This window comes from Anomaloglossus baeobatrachus, chromosome 9 (assembly GCF_048569485.1).
Source record: "Anomaloglossus baeobatrachus isolate aAnoBae1 chromosome 9, aAnoBae1.hap1, whole genome shotgun sequence".
NCBI lineage: Eukaryota > Metazoa > Chordata > Amphibia > Anura > Aromobatidae > Anomaloglossus > Anomaloglossus baeobatrachus.
Window position 1 is genome coordinate 224332489 of NC_134361.1, and position 19708 is coordinate 224352196.

Sequence of the window (19708 nt, forward strand, 5' to 3'; positions counted from 1 at the left end):
GTCACAGTTCCGATGCCCGCAGCATCTTGTGTGGTTATGTTCTGCCATGCTCTCCTGCAGAGCCGGTACTTGCTATTCCATCGTGCAGATCGTTTTGCAGGTTTGGATGCTCTGCTGTTTGTCTTGAGCACCAATGGACGGGTTGTCTCTCAACACTGGGTTCTACGCTGGTCCTGAGAGGTGTCTACGTTCCTGGTAATTGCTCTGCTTCATTAGGGAGCATGCTCGCCCGGAACATCGCCAGTCGTACTTCCTGGTTGCAGTAGTGCTCTCGGCCCCCGTAGTGTTTAGTGATGTGATCTTGGCTCTCGACTCTGGACTGTTGTTGATTCTTCCTTGCATGTCTCCATGTTTTTGTCATTACCTCCTGCCTTCTGACCTCAGACTTCCTCCTGACCATGTCCCTGCCTGCTCCCTGTATCCTGTAAGTTCTCTCCTGGAATACTGACCCTTGACTTGTATCTTGACCTCGTCTCTGTCTGCTCCCACTGTCCTGTCGTTACCTTCTGGTTTCTGACCTCGGCTTGTCTGACTACCTCTCCATTCACTGCACGCAAGTAGTGTCTAGCGCACCTAGTGACAGACATGACATTATCATTTCTTTTTTCAGGTGTTTCATTAGACAATTAGTTTGGGGCATTTTCCACTTTCTTTTCTTCAACCAGGTATTTCTGAATGCCTGAAATGGATAAAAGATGCGCAAAAGTTTCCTCCTGGCTTCTGACCTTGAACCTCCTCCTGACCACGTCCCCACCTGCTCCCAGTATCCTATACGTACTCTCCTGGAATCCTGACCCTCAACTTGTCTCTTTACTTAGTCTCTGTCTGCTCCCAGTGTCCTGTCATTACCTCCTGGCTTCTGACCTTGAACCTCCTCCTGACCACGTCCCTGCCTGCTCCCTATATTTTGTACATACTCTCCTGGAATCCTCACCCTCGACTTGTATCTGGACCTCGTCTCTGTCTGCTCCCAGTGTCCTGTCATTACCTCCTGGCTTCTGACCTTGAACCTCCTCCTGACCACGTCCCCGCTTGCTCCCTATATTTTGTACGTACTCTCACAGAAGATTTTTTTTTGAGCGTTTTTTTCTGGCATTTCTAAGAGCAGAGCCACTGAAAAAATGCCGGAAAAAAGCTGCAGTGTGAACAATCCCTAAAGCTGTAATCAGCTGAATGATGTAAAACTTGAGCGAGGTTTTTCACCATGCCTTTGAATGGAGGAGACTTATCTAAGATTTGGGCTATAGTGGTGCATGCTGTGATTTTTCTATGTAAGGTCTGATACTCAATATGGAAAATCAAACACATGAATTAGCTAAATGACGTTAATGGATCAGTGGTCAATCTGTGCTCTGTCCAATCTGCACTCGAACCGTCCTCCTATGTAAACATTATTGGTGAATACTAGAGATGAGTGAATATAATTTACAGGACCATGATTCAGGGACTACATGTGGACAGGAGTCCTTCAAACCGCCTCATACCCATGGGATTTCACAGCCTACAAATCAGAAGCGTTGGGATCCCAGCAAGTAGGGAGGCAGTTTTCAGGGCTCCCGTCTGGTGGCTATGGATTTCTGACACCACTAGACTAGGGTTCTGCAAATTTATTGTCACGACATGGACTTGGGGGAAAGTCCGGCGTGATCCAAAACACACAACAGGGGTTACAACACGACAAACAAGGGGTACACTCTAACAACGGAGGGCCCTAGGACTAGTGAGAGGGAAGATGGACACCTCTTCCACTTATCCGCTACCGTACCCTGCACTCCTAGCCAGTCCTTATACAGGCTCCTCACCTGTCGCTGAGCAGGAACCTGAAGCCCTGAACTGACCCTACAATAGTGCCTGGCTAGGGAGTGGGCAGGTGAGGGACGGTAGCCCCACCGCTGCACTAGAACAACATATCAGGGCAGGGAAGGAAGAAAGCGGAAAAACACTTCAACAGAGAGCTGCAGCCACCACAGCAACTTCAGCACAGGGTTTTAGCAGCTCCTTCCACCTCCAGGACCAGCATTCAATTGGCAAAGAGAATAACCAGCACCCTCTGCTGGTAGCAGAGCGTATCTAAAGGGACTGGGAGTGGTCCCAAACCGAAAACACCTGACCAAGATTCAGAAGCTGCTGGAAAGCAAACTGACATTAACCCTACGACTGCCAAAGCAAAGGAAATCCATTCAATATTGAGAGTCTAGAATGGAAATGACTCTCAATTCCCGAATCTGTCACTAATCTCATAATGCCGAGAGACATGGGTGACATTTATTCTATTATCTCTAGTGAATTATCTAAATCTTAATTTTTTTTTTTAGGTGTTACACCAATACAGAACCAAAACTACACAAATACAAAAATACCTACGAGATAATACGTAACACCAAGACCAACGGCACGGATACTGTGGACTATAGCCTAGATCTGCTTGGTCCATCCTCGTCCCATGGGTCATATGAACCTGCACAAGCACTGCATGATTAATAAAAAGTAATGGGCGAACCAGTACAAGGGTCTTTTAGCATTAACCCATCAACTTCAGGTCTAAAGAATAATGCAGTAAGCAGACGGGTTCCCCATTTCAGTATGGGAGCTCTTTTCTTCAATGCATGACTTTGCCTTTAAACATATGCTTCTAAAGAAAAGGGATTTCACATACGGACCACATACATCTCACTTGGCTGTATTTGTGAATATTGTTCTTTTCTTTATTGACAAATGTGACCATGGAAGGAGTTTTAGCTGTATATTTAAAGGAGTTGCGCAACGTCAACACTAAATATATTTTTTATGGTACAGTATATAAACAATTGTAAGATTTGTATAAAACGTATGAGTTCTTTATACGTGTTTCATGTCTATGATCTAACCGCCGTGTTTGTATACAGCATCAGGTCGCCAGGAATATGTGAATAGTATGTGACCAGAGAGTTCAGTGAATCATAAGAGGTTGCAGGTAGGAAAACTTTAGGAATATTTAGGAAAATTTATAGCATACATTTCTGCGACTGTTTCCTGTGCTTGCCTCCAAAACAACCCAATTCACGTGAACATGTTTTTTTCCTTTGCCCTGAAGCGTCTTTTACCATTTTTTTTTTGTGTGTTGTTGTTTCCTGGACAGTTTTTGGATTACCATAGGTTTTTGGGGGGGTTTTTTAGCATTCTTCCAGCATTATTGGTGCGACTTCTTTTTTAACTTTAATTCAAAAATAAAGAAACAGTAGTGTTTATTCAAGCTAATACGCCAGCAAAATGCTCAAAAAGATGCCCAGGCAACCTCCGGGCTCCCATTAAAGTGAACCAGTCAGGTGCAATAGGCACCCAGAACCATAAGCAGTTCTGGGTGTATATTGCTAATCCTGGCCTAACTGTCCCAGTATCTAGTAGCAAAGATAAAGAGATCTTTAGAAAAAGTATAAGATCCTTTATCGTATGCTAATGAGCGCAGAGACTAGTCACAAGGGCATTATTTCCCCCGATTAGTCCGCCCTCTTAGCATGTTAAGGCTGCTTTACACGCAGCGACATCACTAGCGATGTCGCTGGTGAAAACACCCGCCCCCGTCGGTTGTGCGTCACGGGCAAATCGCTGCCCGTGGCGCACAACATCACTAGCACCCGTCACACGGACTTACCTGCCTAGCGACGTGGCTATAAAAATAGAGAACCCCGGCACACAAAAATTGAAAGAGTCTTGTATACTTGGAATTTTTAATTTTTAACGTTTCGGCGAATGCCTTTTTCAAAACTAATATAGTCTGAAGATAGGAAAATTGTTTTATCCTGTGAAGCATATCATTGAACTTCGCATAGAATTTTCCAATCAGAATCTCCCCAAAAAACTTTGGATAACTGGGTATAATGTTCAAATATGTGATTATCTCAAGTGAAAAAAGTGGAATTTCCTAGTGAGGAATGGAGTGCAGTTATCGCTAATAAGATAGCTGTGCCTTAGGAGATCAGACCACTGATCTGGGGAGATTTTGATTGGAAAATTCTATGCGAAGTTCAATGATATGCTTCACAGGATAAAACAATTTTCCTGTCTTCAGACTATATTAGTTTTGAAAAAGGCATTCGCCGAAACGTTAAAAATAAAAATTAAATAAATAAAAATTCCAAGTATACAAGACTCTTTCAATTTTTGTGTGCCGGGGTTCTCTATATTTATGTAACTGATATTTCCCCAGAGCACCTTACTCAGTGAGCCGGGCTTAAACTCAATTGTCTAGCGACGTGGCTTTCTAAGGGGGCGGTTCGTGCAGCGTCACTAAGCGGCCGCCCAATAGAAGAGGAGGGGCGGAGATGAGCGTCCGTAACATCCCGCCCACCTCCTTCCTTCCTCATTGCCAGCGGCCGCAGGTACGAGATTGTTCCTCGTTCCACATAGCGATGTGTGCTGCCGCAGGAACGACGAACAACCTGCGTTCTGCAACAGCAACGATATTTGGGATTAGAACGATGTGTCAACGATCAACGATTAGGTAAGTAATTTTGATCGTTAACGGTCGTTCCTGCGTTTCACACGCAACAATGTCGCTAACGAGGCCGGATGTGCGTCACGAATTCCGTGACCCCAACGACACCTCATTAGCGATGTCGTTGCATGTAAAGCCCCTTTAGTACGCCCACAGGGGCGTGGTAACATGCTATTCAATGCCTATTGCCCAGCGTCATCAGCGGTGGTTCGTGTACCGTTGTCACAGCTTCAGACGCTGAGTTTAGGGTTCTGTGCGCATGATCAGAAGTCCCGGCACTTCCGGTCATGCGCACTAGACATCTTTGAATGCCGGGATGCGTACACCCGGCTTCATAGTGCACATGACCGGACGTGCGGTGACTTCTGATAATGTGCACTGACCTTAAACTCAGCGTCTGATGCGGTGACAACGGACACAGGTACGCGCACCATTGCTGATGACGCTGGACAATGGGCATTGAATAACACCCAAGTATTTCCAAGATCTACGTGGAGCCATATACAGACCGTTAATTAATTTTTGGTCAGTGGTCATGTTCATTGTTACCAATCTGTCACGTTTGATTTCTAAGCTTTTGTAAGCTGAAGTTTAGCCAATTGTATGTCTATAATACCATGAAATCTACAAGGGATCAAGCCGTATTGGTATTCGCCTGCAAAAAAAAACAACCCATACGTCCCAACCCAGGTGCCAGATGGAAAGTCCCAGCATTCTCCTTGTATAATGGCAGGAAGCGAGGCAAGTGGCCAAAAAAACCTGAAAAGGCTTGGCAAAAACATAGAAATCTCCAACCGAGGTAAACATGGAAATGCCCTAAGGCCCAGTTAGAGTTGCCAAATAACCGGTTAGACTCTAGACCTGACAGAACAGAGTAGGTGCAGAGTGCGGTAGACACACCTGCAGACGAGGAACAAATACAGATAAGTTAATGCCTGAAGAAAAGTTACGAAAACTACGTCCTGTGCCAGCTGAACCGTAAAAGCAGCTTTTGCTGACAGGTTGCATAAGGTAACTCGTTTTATCTAAGGCACCCATTCTCACAGTTACTGGATGATGCCGAAACTATGCAGCTCAGGCAAATCGGTATTATTGTAATAGGCAGAACAAGCTATAAACTGTTTTCAATGGTGGGTACCACAATCTGGGGATACTCTGAAAGACATTATAGACTGGGGGGACCATGAGATTTGGACACTTTAGACGGGAGTATCATGAGGTCTGGACACTACAGACCCGGGGTATCATGATGTCTGAACAGTATAGGCTGGTAGTATCATGAGGTCTGGATGCTATACACTGGGGGCATCATGATGTTCAGATGGTATAATCTGGACGGGGGGGCACCATGAGTTCTGAACGCTGTAGACTGGGGGCATCATGAGGACTGGATGCTATAGACTGGGGGCATCATGAGAAATGGACGCTGTAGACTGGGGGCACCATGAGGTCTGGATGCTGTAGACTGGGGGAACCATGATGACTGGATGCTATAGACTGGGGGCATCATGAGGACTGGACGCTGTAGACTTGGGGCACCATGAGGTCTGGACGCTGTAGACTAGAGGCACCATGATGACTGGATGCTTTAGACTGGGGACATCATGAGAACTGGACGCTGTAGACTAGGGGAACCATGAGGTCTGGACGCTGTAGACTGGAGGCACCATGATGACTGGATGCTATAGACTGGGGGGCATCATGAGGACTGGACGCTGTAGACTGGGGGCACGATGAGGTCTGGACGCTGTATACTGGGGGCACTAAGAGGTCTGGACACTGTAGACTGGGAGCACCATGAGGTCTGGACGCTGTAGACTGGCGGCACCACGAGGTATGGACGCTGTAGACTGGGGGCAGCATGATGTCTGGACGCTGTAGACTGGGGGCACCTTGAGGTCTGGACCCTGTAGACTGGAGGCACCATGAGTTCTGTACGCTGTAGATTGGGGGGACCATGAGTTCTGGACGCTGTAGACTGGGGGCATCATGAGGTCTGGATGCTGTAAATTGGGGGCGTCATGAGGTTTGGACTCTGTAGATTGGTCATGAGGTTTGGGCGCTGTAGATTGGGGGCATCATGAGGTTTGGACGCTGTAGACTGGGGGCATCATGAGGTCTGGATGCTATAGACTGGGGGGCACCATGAGGTCTGGACGCTGTAGACTGGGGGCGTCATGAGGTCTGGATGCTGTAGACTGGGGGCATCATGAGGTCTGGACGCTGTAGACTGGGGGCGTCATGAGGTCTGGATGCTGTAGATTGGGGGCGTCCATGAGGTCTGGACGCTGTAGACTGGGGGCATCATAAGGTCTGGATGCTGTAGATTGGGGGCGTCATGAGGTTTGGACGCTGTAGATTGGGGGCATCATGAGGTTTGGAAGCTGTAGATTGGGGGCATCATGAGGTTTGGACGCTGTAGATTGGGGGCATCATGAGGTTTGGACACTGTAGATTGGGGGCATCATGAGGTTTGGACGCTGTAGATTGGGGGCATCATGAGGTTTGGACACTGTAGATTGGGGGCATCATGAGGTTTGGAAGCTGTAGATTGGGGGCATCATGAGGTTTGGACGCTGTAGATTGGGGGCATCATGAGGTTTGGACGCTGTAGATTGGGGGCATCATGAGGTTTGGACGCTGTAGATTGGGGGCATCATGAGGTTTGGACACTGTAGATTGGGGGCATCATGAGGTTTGGACGCTGTAGACTGGGGGCATCATGAGGTCTGGATGCTATAGACTGGGGGCATCATGAGGTCTGGATGCTGTAGACTGGGGGCATCATGAGGTCTGGATGCTGTAGACTGGGGGCATCATGAGGTCTGGATGCTATAGACTGGGGGCATCATGAGGTCTGGATGCTGTAGACTGGGGGCATCATGAGAGAAGAGGGGAGCCAGCACTGCTCATGAATGGCATGCAACAATGAAACAATAAAAAGTGTAAAATTCACAAATTCATTCCTACTGTAACAATTCAATGAGATTTTTTGCAAATTATTGATCAATGATTTGAGCCCCCCTGCCCCGTCACGGCAAATCTCTATAGGGGGGTCCCTACACTATGTTATAAATTAATATCATACCATAAGGTCTCATATAATGACTTGAACAGGACCATATACCCTAACCCTACTTAGGGTCCTACTTACTGGTCGGTGGTTGACCGCCACCATGCCGTGCACGCCCAGTGTGGTTTGCAAATTCCTTCTGTTGCCATCAAAATTCATGTTGGTGCCTGTTCACACACAGCCACCGCTCCCTGTTCCATAGGCATTATTACTTAAGCACCACCTGCCTGAGGCTGTTCCGCCCTTCATCCATGCTTGCTGGTCTGGCACTGTGAGGGCCAGTTCTGAAATTGTGCTGGTGTGTGTGGTTCTGCCACACACACTGGCACCTGGGCTGCCTTTATTCGCAGTTGTCAGTCCTTGCAGCATGGGAGCGGTTCTGACATTCCCCGGGTAAGTGGTGTTCTTATATGGTCCTGTTCAAGTCATTATATGAGACCTTATGGTACGATATTAATTTATGACATAGTGTAGGGACCCCCCTATAGAGATTTGCCGTGACGGGGCAGGGGGGCTCAAATCATTGATCAATAATTTGCAAAAAATCTCATTGAATTGTTACAGTAGGAATGAATTTGTGAATTTTACACTTTTTATTTTTTCATTGTTGCATGCCATTCATGAGCAGTGCTGGCTCCCCTCTTCTTTGGGGGCATCATGAGGTCTGGACGCTGTAGACTGGGGGCGTCATGAGGTCTGGATGCTGTAGATTGGGGGCGTCCATGAGGTCTGGACGCTGTAGACTGGGGACATCATAAGGTCTGGATGCTGTATACTGGGGGCAGCATGAGGTCTGGATGCTGTAGATTGGGGGCATCATGAGGTTTGGACGCTGTAGATTGGGGGCATCATGAGGTGTGGACGCTGTAGATTGGGGGCATCATGAGGTTTGGACGCTGTAGATTGGGGGCATCATGAGGTCTGGATGCTGTAGATTGGGGGCGTCATGAGGTTTGGACGCTATAGATTGGGGGCATCATGAGGTTTGGACGCTATAGATTGGGGGCGTCATGAGGTCTGGACGCTGTAGATTGGGGCATCATGAGGTCTGGATGCTGTAGATTGGGGGCACCATGAGGTCTGGATGCTGTAGATTGGGGGCGTCATGAGGTCTGGATGCTGTAGATTGGGGCATCATGAGGTCTGGATGCTGTAGATTGGGGCGTCATGAGGTCTGGACGCTGTAGATTGGGGGCATCATGAGCTCTGGACGCTGTAGATTGGGGGCATCATGAGGTCTGGACGCTGTAGACTGGGGGCATCATGAGGTCTGGACGCTATAGACTGGGGGCATCATGAGGTCTGGATGCTGTAGATTGGGGGCATCATGAGGTCTGGACGCTGTAGATTGGGGGCATCATGAGGTCTGGATGCTGTAGATTGGGGGCATCATGAGGTCTGGACGCTGTAGATTGGGGGCATCATGAGGTCTGGACGCTGTAGACGGGGGCATCATGAGATCTGAACGCTGTAGACTGGGGGCATCATGAGGTCTGGATGCTGTAGATTGGGGCATCATGATGTCTGGACGCTGTAGATTGGGGGCGTCATGAGGTCTGGACGCTGTAGATTGGGGGCATCATGAGGTCTGGATGCTGTAGATTGGGGGCGTCATGAGGTCTGGACGCTGTAGATTGGGGGCATCATGAGGTCTGGACGCTGTAGATTGGGGCATCATGATGTCTGGACGCTGTAGATTGGGGGCATCATGAGGTCTGGATGCTGTAGATTGGGGGCGTCATGAGGTCTGGACGCTGTAGATTGGGGCATCATGATGTCTGGACGCTGTAGATTGGGGGCATCACGAGGTCTGGATGCTGTAGATTGGGGGCGTCATGAGGTCTGGCGCTGTAGATTGGGGGCGTCATGAGGTCTGGATGCTATAGATTGGGGGCGTCATGAGGTCTGGATGCTGTAGATTGGGGGCGTCATGAGGTCTGGATGCTGTAGATTAGGGGCGTCATGAGGTCTGGATGCTGTAGATTGGGGGCGTCATGAGGTCTGGATGCTGTAGATTGGGGGCGTCATGAGGTCTGGATGCTGTAGATTGGGGGCGTCATGAGGTCTGGATGCTGTAGATTGGGGGCGTCATGAGGTCTGGATGCTGTAGATTAGGGGCGTCATGAGGTCTGGATGCTGTAGATTGGGGGCGTCATGAGGTCTGGATGCTGTAGATTGGGGGCGTCATGAGGTCTGGATGCTGTAGATTAGGGGCGTCATGAGGTCTGGATGCTGTAGATTGGGGGCGTCATGAGGTCTGGATGCTGTAGATTGGGGGCATCATGAGGTCTGGATGCTGTAGATTGGGGGCGTCATGAGGTCTGGATGCTGTAGATTGGGGGCGTCATGAGGTCTGGATGCTGTAGATTAGGGGCGTCATGAGGTCTGGATGCTGTAGATTGGGGGCGTCATGAGGTCTGGATGCTGTAGATTGGGGGCATCATGAGGTCTGGATGCTATATATCATACAAAAAATTGTGCTACACGACATATAAAGAATTAATTTTGACTTCCGGCTCCTGCGCTGATCATGTAGGACACAGGACGCCTGAGCTCTGTCATTCCCTGCAGCTCTGACATATATACCGGACATCCCACCAGCCTCCCCCGCTCTATACCATCGGTGAGTGAAGTTGCTGAATGCAGGGATGTTCATGGGGAGCCGTGGAGATAATTACTTGAAACAGCGCGGTGAATTTCGCTCTCCCCCTCCCTCTCAAGATCTGGCAGCGTGATAAAGATGGCGCCGGAGCCTGCCCTGCACTAACATCAGATCTGTACACAGAGAGCAGGACGCAGCTTACCTTGCACTCACTCCCCCAGCACTAAGCAGTTAACCGGCAGCAGAATAATAAATCTCCTGGAGTCCTGATAAGATATCAGCAGCAAACAACGCTACTGACAAGTTCTGCAAAGAGCTAAGAGTTAAAAAGCTGGGAATCCCTGGGCCCTTCCCCCATCTTGTCCAGACCTGTGCATAAGCAGGAGCTGAATCTCTAGGCATACAGACTCAGTGCAAAGCTCTGGAGAAAGTGAAAGAAGCTGAAGGAGGGAAGTTTAAACATACATCCCTGCAAAGTTTCAGGACAGTGAGAATTCATATAACTCTGGCAGGGGGGAGAAAGGGGTGAAAGTGAGAATAAACAAAAGGGGGAGCAGAATCAAGATTTGTCTGACAACCCACACTAAATCAGTGTCAAAACTTACGTCCCTTCATTCACTATTTGATGGAAAGATACCTGCTGCGCAGCAGCTCCAAAACACAAAATCCTCATACATCCAGCGTACAGTGTGAAAAAAAGATTGTGACTGCCCATACAGAATTAAGTGTCCCTCGGTCACCTGAAAATACTCATCAGATGGAGATGGAGGATTCCCCGGGGACCCCGGATGTATTCAAAACAGTGGAGGGTATGGATTATAAGCGTCTGGCTGATGAAGTCGCCAATCGTTTGCTACCTGACATCTCCGCTACAATTAAAGCATCAATAGCAAAAGCTCTCAGTGCCATACAGAACCAACTTGATGAGACGGTGGAACAGGTTGCGGCTATGGAAACCAAAATGTCGACGTTAGAGGAGGACTTCAGCTCTGACCACACTACAGTCATGCGTCTGGCTAGGGAGAATCTGACCCTGAGGGACCGTGTGGACGATCTAGAGAACCGCTCCAGAAGAAGCAATTTGCGCATTGTCAGCCTGCCTGAAACATACCCGGTTGGTGAGCTACGTACATTGTGTGAATCCACTATTCCTACAACCCTGGGAGTAGCAGGAAGGAGAAAAGTGGAAAGGGTGCACCGCATTGGTCCGCCAAGGAGAGGTGATGAGAGTGAACATAACAGACGCCCAAGACAAGTCATAATGAAATACTTGGACTTCTCCGATAAACAGGAAATATTACAGGCATACAAGAAATTGAAACATCCCTTGGAGGTGAAAGGCTCGCGCATCTTGCTCTTCGAGGATTTTTCTGCGGAGGTCACACGGCAGCGGAGGGCATTCTCATACATATGCTCTGCCTTATTTAAGAGAAATATACGCTTCCAGTTAAAGTACCCGGCAACGTTGATTATCAGACATCAGGATGGATCCTACAATTCTTTCTCAAGTCCAAAGGAGGCAGAGGCCTTTATTGAGCGGATCAGCAGTCCTCGTGACCTCAGGAATTCTCCAGGACCAGGGCGCAACGACTCACCGAACCAGAGAGTGACCAAAGGGAGCTCTGTGAAGCTCGCTACAGCTTCCCCGAAGGACTGGAGACAACAAAACAAGGAACTTAAGGGAACCTGAGACAAATAGACAAATGTCGGATGTGTAAAGTTCAAGGTGGGACACCTGTTTTTGATTTAGGCTGGAGAAGCCGCAGTGGAAAAAGTTCAAGAAATCTGAGGCGGAGGAAAGGAAAGAGAACTTTTTTTTTTTTTTTTTTCCTTCTCTCTCTTTCTTTGTAGGTGGGACAGTCCTTTATATTGGTTAAATGCTATACAAGTATAAGGTTGACTGAGCTTGGAAAATGATCAGAAAAAAGTGAAGTCTGAGTATTATGGTATAGTTGGGGGGGGGAGGGGAGGGAGATGTTTGAAATGTTTGGGGATTTTGGATTCAAGTGAAGTAGCAAAGATTTTACACAGAGTTATTATTATTACTACTACTCTCACTATTGCAAGTGAGCACTATGTTCAATTGTCTAATTGGTTGAATTTTTTTTTGGCAAGGGAGGGCAGCAAAAACATGGTAAACGAAAGGCAGGATTTCCATTTATTATATGTGCTTTATGAGAATAGTCACCTGGAATGTTAAGGGGTTACGTTCCCCCCCAAAAAGAATTAAGATATTACGCCACCTTAATCGCCTCAAACCGGACATTGCGCTCCTTCAGGAAACTCATCTGGAAGGTTCAGACATGCAGAGGATGGGGAAATTGTGGGTTGGAGGAGTCTATGGGTCATCTTCAGTTAAAAGGAAAGCAGGGGTTATTACATTAGTAAGTAGGAGATTACAACATCAAGTCCTGGAAACATATGCGGACACGGAAGGTAGGGTTCAGATGATCTCAGTGGAGATACCTGGAGGAATTTATAAAATCTTTAATATTTATGCCCCGAACGAAAACAACAAATCATTCTTTCAACGACTTGAGGCCAAAATTTTAGAACATGCCCATTTTAATCTAATAATTGGGGGGGATTTCAACTCGGTGGTATCTGTGCTAGAGGACAGGAAAAATGCTAAAGGCCCCCCAAATGTACCGCGCGGCCATGATAAAGTTATGCGTCCTCTGTTAAATGCCACGGCCTTATGGGATGCGTGGAGACTACTGCACCCTCAGGATAGGGAATTTACGCACTATTCACATGCTAATAGCTCCTGGTCTCGCATTGACTACTTCCTTATTTCAGGGAACCTGGTACGTGCGCTCCACTCAGCTACTATCCAGGATTTGGTGATTTCTGACCATGCCCCGGTGGTGCTAGACCTAGCAAACATTTATCCCAGAGGAACGGACTATCTGTGGAGATATCCTTCCTTCCTTAAAGATAACGAAGATTTTTCCTTGAAATTAAAGGAATGGTGGACGGAATTTATGGTACATAATGATCAACATAAAGACACACCTATGTTATTATGGGACACGGCGAAGGCAGTATTACGGGGCAGAACGATAGCACATGTTTCCTATTTGAAGAAAAAGGCTCATCTTAAATTTACTGAAACCTCCCATAAATTGAGGGAAGCATATACTTCTTTTCAAAAGCATCCTGATAGGGACCATAGAGATAGATGGGTAATAGCCCAAAGAGCTTTTAATGAGTGGGCGGAAAAACGGGAACAAATGGCTAGGTCAATGCAAGAAGCTACATTACATCGCTTTGGAAATAAAGCAGGGAAAATACTGGCCAACTTAGCGAAAAATAGGATTATAACTCAGGGACCCATGGAAATAAAAAATCAAAAGGGGGAGATACACAAAAACCCTAAGACAATAATTGAGACTTTAGGCACGTATTATAGAAACCTTTATTCGTCGGAAAAGCGAGACAAATTTCCTGATAATAATCTTTTATCTAAAGTGACACTACCTCGACTCACAGAAGAGCATCGCACTTTTCTGAATGCCAAAATTACGGGGGAAGAAGTATTGGGGACAATCAACTCCATGCATAATTATAAAGCCCCTGGCCCTGACGGATTTACGGGAGAATTCTATAAAACAGTAAAGGAAGAGATCTTACCTACATTACTAGAGCTGTATAATAGCATACTAGACGGTAATGCGTCTTTCCAAAATAATAACCGGGCATATATAAAATTGATCCCTAAACAGGGGAAGGACCCGAAGGAGCCGGGTTCGTATAGGCCCATATCACTTATCAACCTAGATATGAAGATAATGTCAAAGATTATGGCAAATCGTCTAGCTATAATTCTTCCCCAACTGATTTCCCCAGCACAGGCCGGTTTCATTCAGAAAAGATCAGGGACACTAAATATTAGAAAAGTTCTTCTTGTCCTGGATAGGGTTAACCTTCGGCCTCTGAAAGGAGAATCTCCCGCTTTGCTTACAATAGATGCCGAGAAAGCCTTTGACAATATTGAGTGGTCATGGCTTTATAGAGTTCTAGATGAAATGCGTTTTTCGGGGTCATTTTATACCTACATTAGAGAAATTTACACAAATCCGAAGGCTCAAGTTTACATTCCAGGATATCTGTCAGCCCCTTTTCCGTTACTGAAAGGAACCAGACAGGGTTGCCCCCTTTCCCCATTACTTTTTAATCTGGCTCTGGAACCATTGGTACGATTGTTATCTACACATAGCACCTTCCAGGGTATTTCTGTAAATAATAGACAAATTCAGTCAGCTTTTTTTGCGGATGACATTTTGCTTTTCCTTTCGAATCCAGCTCAGCAGGTCCCCGAGATTTTACAAATTTTGCGAGAGTTTGGAGCGTACTCAGGCTTCAAGATTAATGCGTCAAAGTGCGAGCTCCTATACCTGGGAGGGACAAATGTTCAAACACGGGAGCAGAACCCTTTTGAAGGAATTACAGTGGCTAAGTCATATATCACATACCTGGGAGTTAAAATAGGTAAGGTTCCGGCAACCCTTTATAGTCTAAACTATCCACCCCTTCTGAGCCAAATAGAGCAAGATCTTAAAAGATGGCACGACCTTCCATTGAACATAATTGGTAGAGTCCACCTAATTAAGATGATGTCGATATCAAAATTAATGTATCATCTTCAAACACTTCCCTTGCTTCTCAAGCATAAAGATATTGTCCAGCTAAATAGAGCTTTTTCACACTTCATTTGGAGGGGGAAACGCCCTCGTATAGGGCTTAAGAAGCTGATGGCATCTAAGGTTCATGGAGGTCTGAGTTTGCCGAACATTCGGGGTTACAATATAGCCTGTTTGACTAGATATATATTGGATTGGATTAAAGGCTCTAGGCATTATTCAGCGTTGGAGCTTGAGAGAGACTATGCACAACCTTGGGATCTGGTGGCATTACTTCATACTAGGCAGGCTAATCTCCCAGTGAAAATCAAGCACTCTTCCTTATTTAAAGACACGATTGCAGCGTGGAAGGCGTTGAGGAAAAACTACAAACTTCCCCATAAAATATCCAAATACTTGCCTATATGGGGGAATCCAGAGTTTGTGCAGGGGACAAGCAATAAGCTGTTTGAAGAGTGGAAGGTGCGGGGTATAAGGACTGTTGCTCATCTCTTGCACACCTCAGAGCCTAGATGGTTGAGTAGAGACGAAATTATAGCGCAGTATGGCCTGGGGCCTAACCAAGTAATCCAATATGACCAAGTGAGATATAGTATTATGACTCAGTTGCATGATGTGACCCAGGAGGTAGTATTTAACTCTTTTGATTGTCTGGTAAAGAACTCAATAACTTCATCATCTATCTCTTTTCTTTATGGAGCCATGCGTGATCTATTAATAGGACAGCACCCAGAAGGTTTATTTAAATCTTGGGAAAAACAATTTGAAGACCCGTCTATGGGGGTAAAAATTAGGGGAGGGTGGAATGCTCTTCGTAAATCAATTTTAAATGAGAATTGGCGAGAAACCCAATTTAGAATTATGCACAAGGCAATTTATGGTTTTAATCTCCCTCCATCAGCAACAAAGCCAGACAGGCTTACGTATTGCCCTAAGTGTAAGAGTAGTGGAACTGATCTCCTTCACGTGTTGTGGTCCTGCCCCCATTTGAGTCCATTATGGTCACAGATCAAAAGTTGTATACAAAAGGTGTGGGGTCTTGAAGTTCGGCTCTCACCTGGGTTCGCTATTTTTCACCATTGGGAGGAGGGGAACGATACCAAAGGGAAGATGACTAACCCACCCAGACTTATACATGTGATACTTCTGGCAGCCAAGAGAGCGATACTAAAAAATTGGTTGGAGTCTAGGGTCCCCGCGATTGAAGAGATCTTGGGTCAGCTCATGCATCTTCTTGAAATAGAAGGATTGGATGCAGAAAGGAGGGCGGATAGAATACGACAGCACTTTAACAAATGGAAGAAATTCATACTGGCCTATTGTACTCGGGAGGAGATAGTCAGGATTATGTCACCTTTCAAAGACACAGTCTGGTATCATACTGAAAAATTGAAGGATACATTGGATGGCTTGGAGGTGGGGGAGGAAAGGCCGAAAGCTGACTAAAAGGAGAGGGGGAAATAACCGATTTGAGTGGGACTTCTTTATTGTATGTCATTACCATGTTCACAAGGGTTCAATGGGGGGAATGATAAGAATGATGGGTTAAGGGGTCGCTGCTTTCCTTTGCTTTATCTTGCCATGTTATGGTTATTGATTTTAAAAATTGGTATGGAATTTGGGATGATCAAACATGACAATGTAATGTTGAATTTACAATGCTGAATTCGCTTATGCCAATGTTATGTTATTGAAAAATTTGAATAAAAATATAGTTAAAAAAAAAAAAGAATTAATTTTTATTATTTCATAATTTACTAACAAATAGTATCAATAAGTGGACATGGCGTCAGCAGAGAATTAAAGACAGAAGACGATTGTTTCACAACAAGGTCACAAATAATGTACATAGCAAATTTTTGCTATGTACATTATTTGTGACCTTGTTGTGAAACAATCGTCTACTGTCTTTAATTCTCTGCTGACGCCATGTCCACTTATTGATACTATTTGTTAGTAAATTATGAAATAATAAAAATTAATTCTTTATATGTCGTGTAGCGCAATTTTTTGTATGATATATTGCTAGTGTTGCGCTGACATAGGGTCATATTTTGTTTAGGCTTAAACTGCCTTTCTTTGACCTTATAAATTAGCAAGATGTTTGATCTATGAGGTCTGGATGCTGTAGATTGGGGGCGTCATGAGGTCTGGATGCTGTAGATTGGGGGCGTCATGAGGTCTGGATGCTGTAGATTAGGGGCGTCATGAGGTCTGGATGCTGTAGATTAGGGGCGTCATGAGGTCTGGACGCTGTAGATTGGGGGCATCATGAGGTCTGGACGCTGTAGATTGGGGGCATCATGAGGTCTGGATGCTGTAGATTGGGGGCGTCATGAGGTCTGGATGCTGTAGATTAGGGGCGTCATGAGGACTGGACGCTGTAGATTAGGGGCATCATGAGGTCTGGATGCTGTAGATTGGGGGCATCATGAGGTCTGGACGCTGTAGATTGGGGGCACCATGAGGTCTGGATGCTGTAGATTGGGGGCACCATGAGGTCTGGATGCTGTAGATTAGGGGCGTCATGAGGTCTGGACGCTGTAGATTGGGGGCATCATGAGGTCTGGATGCTGTAGATTGGGGGCGTCATGAGGTCTGGATGCTGTAGATTAGGGGCGTCATGAGGTCTGGATGCTGTAGATTGGGGGCGTCATGAGGTCTGGATGCTGTAGATTAGGGGCGTCATGAGGTCTGGATGCTGTAGATTGGGGGCGTCATGAGGTCTGGACGCTGTAGATTGGGGGCATCATGAGGTCTGGATGCTGTAGATTGGGGGCGTCATGAGGTCTGGATGCTGTAGATTAGGGGCGTCATGAGGTCTGGATGCTGTAGATTGGGGGCGTCATGAGGTCTGGATGCTGTAGATTAGGGGCGTCATGAGGTCTGGATGCTGTAGATTGGGGGCGTCATGAGGTCTGGACGCTGTAGATTAGGGGCGTCATGAGGTCTGGACGCTGTAGATTGGGGGCATCATGAGGTCTGGACGCTGTAGATTGGGGGCACCATGAGGTCTGGACGCTGTAGATTGGGAGCACCATGAGGTCTGGATGCTGTAGATTAGGGGCGTCATGAGGTCTGGATGCTGTAGATTGGGGGCGTCATGAGGTCTGGATGCTGTAGATTGGGGGCATCATGAGGTCTGGACGCTGTAGATTGGGGGCATCATGAGGTCTAGACGCTGTAGACGGGGGCACCATGAGGTCTGGACGCTGTAGACTGAGGGCATCATGAGGTCTGGACGCTGTAGATTGGGGGCATCATGAGGTCTAGACGCTGTAGACGGGGGCACCATGAGGTCTGGACGCTGTAGACGGGGGCACCATGAGGTCTGGACGCTGTAGACGGGGGCACCATGAGGTCTGGACGCTGTAGACGGGGGCACCATGAGGTCTGGACGCTGTAGATGGGGGCACCATGAGGTCTGGATGCTGTAGATTAGGGGCGTCATGAGGTCTGGATGCTGTAGATTAGGGGCGTCATGAGGTCTGGACGCTGTAGATTGGGGGCATCATGAGGTCTGGATGCTGTAGATTGGGGGCGTCATGAGGTCTGGATGCTGTAGATTAGGGGCGTCATGAGGTCTGGATGCTGTAGATTGGGGGCGTCATGAGGTCTGGATGCTGTAGATTAGGGGCGTCATGAGGTCTGGATGCTGTAGATTGGGGGCGTCATGAGGTCTGGACGCTGTAGATTAGGGGCGTCATGAGGTCTGGACGCTGTAGATTGGGGGCATCATGAGGTCTGGACGCTGTAGACGGGGGCACCATGAGGTCTGGACGCTGTAGACGGGGGCATCATGAGGTCTGGACGCTGTAGACGGGGGCATCATGAGGTGTAGACGCTGTAGACGGGGGCATCATGAGGTCTGTACGCTGTAGACGGGGGCATCATGAGGTCTAGACGCTGTAGACGGGGGCATCATGAGGTCTGGATGCTGTAGACGGGGGCACCATGAGGTCTGGACGCTGTAGACGGGGGCATCATGAGGTCTGGACGCTGTAGACGGGGGCATCATGAGGTCTGGACGCTGTAGACGGGGGCACCATGAGGTCTGGACGCTGTAGACGGGGGCACCATGAGGTCTGGACGCTGTAGACGGGGGCGTCATGAGGTTTGGACGCTGTAGATTGGGGGCATCATGAGGTTTGGACGCTGTAGATTGGGGGCGTCATGAGGTCTGGATGCTGTAGATTGGGGGCATCATGAGGTCTGGATGCTGTAGATTGGGGGCATCATGAGGTCTGGATGCTGTAGATTGGGGGCATCATGAGGTTTGGACGCTGTAGATTGGGGGCATCATGAGGTTTGGATGCTGTAGATTGGGGGCATCATGAGGTCTGGATGCTGTAGATTGGGGGCATCATGAGGTCTGGATGCTGTAGATTGGGGTATCATGAGGTCTGGATGCTGTAGACGGGGGCACCATGAGGTCTGGACGCTGTAGATTGGGGGCATCATGAGGTCTGGATGCTGTAGATTGGGGGCACCATGAGGTCTGGACGCTGTAGATTGGGGGCATCATGAGGTCTGGATGCTGTAGATTGGGGGCACCATGAGGTCTGGACGCTGTAGACGGGGGCGTCATGAGGTCTGGACGCTGTAGACGGGGGCACCATGAGGTCTGGACGCTGTAGACGGGGGCACCATGAGGTCTGGACGCTGTAGACGGGGGCATCATGAGGTCTGGACGCTGTAGACGGGGGCATCATGAGGTGTAGACGCTGTAGACGGGGGCATCATGAGGTCTGTACGCTGTAGACGGGGGCATCATGAGGTCTAGACGCTGTAGACGGGGGCATCATGAGGTCTGGATGCTGTAGACGGGGGCACCATGAGGTCTGGACGCTGTAGACGGGGGCATCATGAGGTCTGGACGCTGTAGACGGGGGCATCATGAGGTCTGGACGCTGTAG